The sequence below is a fragment of the Capsicum annuum genome, chromosome 9 (assembly GCF_002878395.1).
Source record: "Capsicum annuum cultivar UCD-10X-F1 chromosome 9, UCD10Xv1.1, whole genome shotgun sequence".
Taxonomy (NCBI): Eukaryota; Viridiplantae; Streptophyta; class Magnoliopsida; order Solanales; family Solanaceae; genus Capsicum; species Capsicum annuum.
In genome coordinates this window covers 987649-994989 of record NC_061119.1, presented here as the reverse complement: position 1 = coordinate 994989, position 7341 = coordinate 987649, and positions in this window count along the sequence as shown.

Sequence of the window (7341 nt, the reverse complement as noted above, 5' to 3'; positions counted from 1 at the left end):
TGGGCCTGGGGTTAGGGCATGTTGTGTGTCAAAAATCGACCGGGGTATACCAGGGATATTGGGGATCATCCCAGTGTGGTCCATTTAAATTTTGATAGCCAATTGGGTGGAGAAACGGCTGTAATCGCGCGAAAGCGGCATTTTCCGGCTAAATCGGTGTAATATAGCCCATGGTTTTAAGGGTAGGCCCGGGGTTTTGGCATGCTGTTGGCCAAAAACTTACCGGGGCATGCAGGGAGGTTGGGGATCATCCCAGTATGGTTTGTTTGAGTTTTCGTTGGTATTTTGGTGGACAAACGGGCGAAAAGGCGCGAACGAGGCATTTTTGGACCAATCAATACACTATAACCCACAATTTTGGGGTAGGCCCGGTGTTCGGGCATTCTGCGGGCATAAAATCAACCGGGGTGTGCCAGGGATGTTGGGGATCATCCTAGTGTGGTCTGTTTAATTTTTTTGGCCAATTGGGTGGATAAACGGGCTAAACGGCACTAATGGGGTATTTTTAGGCTAAATCGGTGTGCTATAGCCCGCGATTTTGTGGGTGGGCCCGAGGTTTGGGCATGCTATAGGCCAAAAATTGACTGGGGCATGTAGGGAGGTTGGGGATCATCTCAGTGTTATACGTTTAAATTTTTCTGGACATTTGGGTGCATAAACGGGCAAAACGGTGCGAATGAGGAATCTTTTTGCCAAATCAGTGTGTTATAACCCCCAGTTTCGGTGTGGGCCCGGGGTCTGAGCATGCTGTGGGCTGAAAATTAACTGAGGCATGCAAGGGAGGTTAGGGATCATCCCAGTGTGGTCCGTTTAAATGTTCATGGCCATTTGGGTGGACAAACTGTCAAATCGATGTGCTATAGCCCACGATATTGGGGTGGGCCCGGGGTCCAGACGTTCTGTGGGTCAAAAATTGATCGTGGCATACCAGGGAGGTTGGTGATCATCGTAGTTTGGTCTGTTTAAATTTTTGTGGCTATTTCAGTTGACAACGGGTGAAACAACGAGAACGAGGAGTTTTCGGGCCAAATCGATGTGCTATATAGCCCACGGTTGCGGGGGTGGGCCCAGGTTCTTGGCGTACTGTGGGCCAAAAATCAACTGGGGCATGCCAAGAAGGTTTGGGATCGTCCCAGTATAGTCTTTTTAAATTTTCGTGGCCATTTGGGTGGACAAACAGGCAAAACAATGCGAAAGGGGCATTTTGGGGCTAAATTGGTGCGCTTAGCCCACAGTTTTGAGGGTGGGCCCGGGGTACGGGCATGCTGTGAGCCAAAAATTGATTGGGGAATGCCAAGGAGGTTGGGAATTATCACAGTGTGGTCCATTTAAATTTTTGAGGCCATTTGAGTGGACAAACGAGAGAAATGGCACAAATGGGGCATTTTCGGGCTAAATCGATGTGCTATAGCACATGGTTTTGGGGGTGGTCGCAGGGTCCTAGCGTGCTGTGGGCTGAAAATCGACCGAGGCATGCCAAGGAAGTCCGCGATCATCCTAGTATGGTTCGTTTAAATTTTGTTATCCATTTGGGAGTACAAATGGGCGAAACGGTGCAAACAAGGCATTTTCAGGTCAAATTAGTGTGCTATAGCCGACGGTTTTAAGGGTGGACCAGGGGTTCGGGCGTGATATAGGCCGAAAATCAATCGAGGCATGCCATGGAGTTTTGGGATCATCCCAGTGTCGTCCCTTTAAATTTTCGTGGCAATTTGGGAGGACAAAACTGGCGAAACGACACGAACGGGGCATTTTTGGACCATATCAATGTGCTATAACCCACAGTTTTGGGGTGGGCTTGGGGTCCAAGCATGCTGTGGGCCAAAAATTGATCGCGGAATACCAGGGTGGACAAATGGGCAAATCGATGTGCTATAGCCCATGGTTTTGAGGGTAGGCCCGGGGTCCAGGCGTGCCAGAGAGATTCGAGATTATCCTAGTATAGAACGTTTAAATTTTTATGCCCATTTGGGTGGACAGATGGGCGAAACAATGCGAATGGGGAGTTTTTAGACTAAATCGGTGTGCTATAACCCACGATTTCGGGGGTGGGCCTGAGGTCCGGGCATGCTGTAGGCCAAAAATTAACGAGGGCATGCCAGAGGGGTTGAGGATCATCCCAGTGTGGTCCATTTAAATTTTGTGGCCATTTGGGTGGACAAACCAGCAAAGCGGTGCGAATAAGGCATTTTTAGGCTAAATCAGTTTGCTATAGCCCACAGTTTTTGGGGTGGGCCCGGTGTCTGGGAGTGTTATGGGTTGAATATTGATTGAGGTATGTCAGGGAGGGTAGGGATCGCTCCAGTGTGGTTCGTTTAAATTTTCATGGCCATTTGGGTGGACAAACGGGCAAAATGGCATGAACGGGGCACTTTTGGGCCAAATCGGTGTGCTATAGCCTACGGTTTCGGGGATGGGCCTGGGGTCCGAGCGTGTAGTGGGCCAAAAATCAACTGGGGCGTGCTAGGGTGGTTGGGATCATTCCTGTATGGTTTGTTTAAATTTTTGTGGCTATTTGGGTGTACAAACGGGCGAAACAGCACAAACGGGGCATCTTTTGGCCAAATCAGTGTGCTATAGCCCACGGTTTCAAGGGTGGGCCTGAGGTTCGGGCGTGCTGCGGGACACAAATTGATCAGGGCATGACAGGGAGGTTAGTGACTATCCCAGTGTGGTCCATTTAAATTTTTGTGGATATTTCAGTGGACAAACGGGCGAAACAACGCAAATAGGGCATTTTTAGGCCAAATTGGTGTGCTAATGCCCACGGTTTGGAGGGTGGGCCTGGGGTCCAGCATGCTATGGGCCGAAAATTGACCCAGGCATGATAGAGAGGTTGGGGATCATCCCAATATGGTTCGTTTAAATTTTTGTGGCCATTTAGGTGGATAGACGTGCAAAATGGTGTGAACAACGTATTTTCTGGCTAAATTGGTGTGCTATAGCCCATGATTTTGGGGGTGGGACCGAGTGTTCTTTGGATTAAAAATCAACCGGGGCATGCCAGAGTGGTCGGGGATTGTCCTAGTATGGTCCATTTAAATATTTATTGCCATTTGGGAGGAAAAAAAAGGCAAAAAGGTGTGAACGGGTCATTTTTGGCCCAAATCGGTGTGCTATAGCGCACGGTTTCTAGGGTGGGTCTGGGGTCCAGGCGTGCTGTGGGCCAAAAATCGATTGAGGCATGCCAGGGAGATTGGGGATAGTCCCAGCATAGTCTTTTTAAATTTTCGTGGCTATTTGTGTGTACAAATGAGCAAAAAGGCGCGAACGGGGCATTTTTGGGCCAAATCGGTGTGCTGTAGCCCACGGTTTTGGGGGTGGACTTGGGGTCCAACGCGCTGTGGGCCAAAAATTGATTGGGGTATGCCAGGGAGGCTGGGGATCATCCCAGTATGGTTCGTTTAAATTTTCGTGGCCATTTGGGTGGTAAACGGGCGAACGGTGTGAACGGAGCATTTTCTAGCCAAATTGGTGTTCTATAGACCATGATTTCAAGGGTGGGCCCAAGCACGGGTGTGCTTTAGGCTGAAAATCAATTGGGGCATTCCAGAGAGCTCGAGGATCATCCCAGTGTGGTTCATTTAAATTTTTATGGCCATTTGGGTGGACAAACAGGTAAAGTAGCGCGAACGGGGTATTTTCGAGCCAAATCGGTGTGCTATAGCCCACGGTTTTGGGGGTGGACCTGGGGTCCGGGCGTGTTGTGTTCTAACAATTAACTGAGGTATGTCAGGGAGGTTAATAATCATCCTAGTGTGGTCTGTTTAAATTTTTGAGGCCATTTGAGTGGACAAACGAGAGAAATGGCACAAATGGGGCATTTTCGGGCTAAATCAGTGTGCTATAGCGCATGGTTATGGGGGTGGTCCCAGGGTCCTAGCGTGCTGTGGGCCGATAATCGACCAGGGCGTGCCAAGGAAGTCGGAGATCATCCCAGTATGGTTCATTTAAATTTTGTTGGCCATTTGGGAGTACAAACGGGCGAAACGGTGCAAACAAAGCATTTTCAGGTCAAATTGGTGTGCTATAGCCAATGGTTTTAAGGGTGGACCAGGGGTTCGGGCATGCTATGGGACTAAAATTTATTGAGGCATGCAATGGAGTTTTGGGATCATCTCAGTGTCGTCCCTTTAAATTTTATGGCAATTTGGGTGGACAAAACTGGCGAAATGGCACGAACGGGGCATTTTTGGGCCTTATCAGTATGCTATAACCCACAGTTTTGGGGTGGACTTAGGTTCCAAGCGTGTTGTGGGACAAAAATCAACCGAGGAATGCCAGAGTGGACAAATGGGCAAATCGATATGCTATAGCCCACGGTTTTGAGGGTGGGCCCAGGGTCCAGGCGTGCTGTGGGCTAAAACTCGACTGTGGTATGCCAGGGAGATTGGGGATCATCCTAGTATAGAACGTTTAAATTTTTATGCCCATTTGGATGGACAGACGAGCGATACAACACGAATGGGGAGTTTTTAGACCAAATCAGTGTGCTATAACCCACGGTTTTGGGGGTGGGCCTGAGGTCCGGGCATGCTGTAGGCCGAAAATTAATGAGGGCATGCCAGAGAAGTTGAGGATCGTCCCAGTATGGTCCGCTTAAATTTTCGTGGCCATTTGGGTGGACAAATGGGCAAAGCGGCACGAATGAGGCATTTTTGGGCTAAATCGGTATGCTATAGCCCACAGTTTCTGGGGTGGGCCCGGTGTCCGAGAGTGTTGTGGGTCGAATATTGATCAAGGTATGCCAGGGAGGGTGAGGATCGCTCCAGTGTGGTTTGTTTAAATTTTCATGGCCATTTGGGTGGACAAACGGGCAAAATGGCGCGAACGAGGCTCTTTTATGCCAAATCGGTGTGCTATAGCCCACGGTTTCGGGGGTGGGCCTGGATTCCAGGCGTGTTGTGGGCTAAAAATCAACTGGGGCATGCCAGGGAGGTTGGGGATCATTCCTGTATGGTCTGTTTAAATTTTTGTGGCCATTTGGGTGTACAAACAGGCGAAACAGCGCAAACGGGGCACTTTTAGGCCAAATCGGTGTGCTATAGCCCACGGTTTTAGAGGTAGGCCTGGGGTCCAGGCATGTTGTGCACAAAAAATCAATCGAGGAATGCCAGGGTGGACAAAAGGGCAAATCGATGTGCTATAGCCCACGGTTTTGAGGGTGGGCCCGGGGTCCAGGCATGTCGTGGGCTAAAAATTGACCGTGGAATGCCAGAGAGATTGGGGATCATCCTAGTATAGAACGTTTAAATATTTATGCCCATTTGGGTGGATAGATAGGCAAAACGATGCAAATGGAGAGTTTTCAGACCAAATCGGTGTGCTATAACCCGCGATTTTGAGGGTGGGCCTGAGGTCCGGGCATGCTGTAGGCCAAAAATTAACGAGGGCATGCCATAGGGGTTAAGGATCATCCCAGTGTGGTCCTTTTAAATTTTCGTTGACATTTGGGCCGACAAACGGGCAAAGCGGTGCGAATTAGGCATTTTTGGGCCAAATCGGTATGCTATAGCCTACGTTTTTCGGGGTGGGCTCGGTGTCCAGGAGTGTTATGGGTCGAACAGTGATCGAGGTAAGCCAGGGAGGGTGGGGATCGCTCTAGTGTGGTTTGTTTACATTTTCATGGTCATTTGGGTGGACAAACGGGCAAAATGGCGCGAATGGGGCACTTTTAGGCCAAATCAGTGTGCTATAGCGCACGGTTTTGGGGGTAGGCCTGGGGTCCGGGTGTGTTGTAGGACAAAAATCGACTGAGGCATGCCGGGGAGGTCGGGGATCATTCCTGTATGGTCTGTTTAAATTTTCGTGGCCATTTGGGTGTACAAACGGGCGAAACAGTGCAAATGGGGAATTTTTTGGCCAAATCGGTGTGCTATAGCCCATGATTTCAAGGGTGGGCCTGGGGTTCGAGCGTGCTGCGGGAAACAAATTGGCCAGGGCATGACAGGGAGGTTAGGGATATCCCAGTGTAGTTCATTTAAATTTTCGTGGCCATTTTGGTGGACAAACGGGCGAAACAACGCGAATGGAGTATTTTCAGGATAAATCGGTGTACTACTACCCACGATTTGGAGGATGGGCCTGGTGTCCAACATGTTATGGGCCGAAAATTGACTCAGGCATGATAGAGAGGTTGGGGATCATCTCAATATGGTTCGTTTAAATTTTTATGGCCATTTGGGTGGATAGACGTGCAAAATGGTGTGAACAACGTTTTTTTTGGCTAAATTGATGTGCTATAGCCCATGATTTTAGGGGTGGAACCGGGCGTTCTTTTGGCTGAAAATCGATCGGGGCATGCCAGAGAGGTCGGGGATTATCCTAGTATGGTCTATTTAAATTTTTATGGCCATTTGGGAGGACAAAAAGGCAAATAGGTGCGAACGAGGCATTTTTGGCCCAATTGGTGTGCTATAGCCCACAGTTTCTAGGGTGGGCCTGGGGTCCGGGCGTGCTGTGGGCCAAAAATCGATTGAGGCATGCAAGGGAGGTTAGAGATAGTCCCAGCATAGTCTTTTTAAATTTTTGTGGCCATTTGTGTGTACAAATGAGCGAAAAGGCGTGAACGGGGCATTTTTGGGCCAAATCGGTGTGCTATAGCTCACGGTTTCAAGGGTGGGCCCTGGGTTTGGGCGTTCTGTGGGCCAAAAATTGACCGGGGCATGCCAGGGAGGTTAGGGTTCATCCCAGTGTGGTCCGTTTAAATTTTCATAGCTATTTGGGTGGACAACGGGCGAAAATTGATCGGGTCATGCCAGGGAGGTTGGGGATCATCCTAGTATAGTTCATTTAAATTTTTGTAGCCATTTGGGTGGACAAACGGGCGAAATGGTGTGAACGGCGCATTTTCTAGCCAATTCGGTGTGCTATAGCCCATGATTTCGGGGGTGGGCCCGGGTGTGCTTTAGGCTGAAAATCGATCGGGGCATGCCATAGAGGTCGGAGATTGTCCCAGTGTGGTCTGTTTAAATTTGTATGGCCATTTGGGTTGACAAATAAGCAAAACGGCGCGAACGGGGTATTTTCGAGCCAAATCAATGTGCTTTAGCCCCCAGTTTTGGGGGTGGGCCTTTGGTCCGATCATGCTGTGAGCCAAAAATTAATTGAGGTGTGTCAGGGAGGTTGGGATCATCCCAGTGTGGTCCATTTAAATTTTTGTGGCCATTTGGGTGCACAAACAGGAGAAACGGTGCGAACGGGGCATTTTTGGGCTAAATCGGTGTGCTGTAGCCCACGGTTTTGGGGGTGGTCCCGGAGTCAGGGCGTACTGTGGGCTGAAAATCAATCGGGGCATGCCAGGGAATTCGGCGATCGTCCCAGTGTGGTCCGTTTAAATTT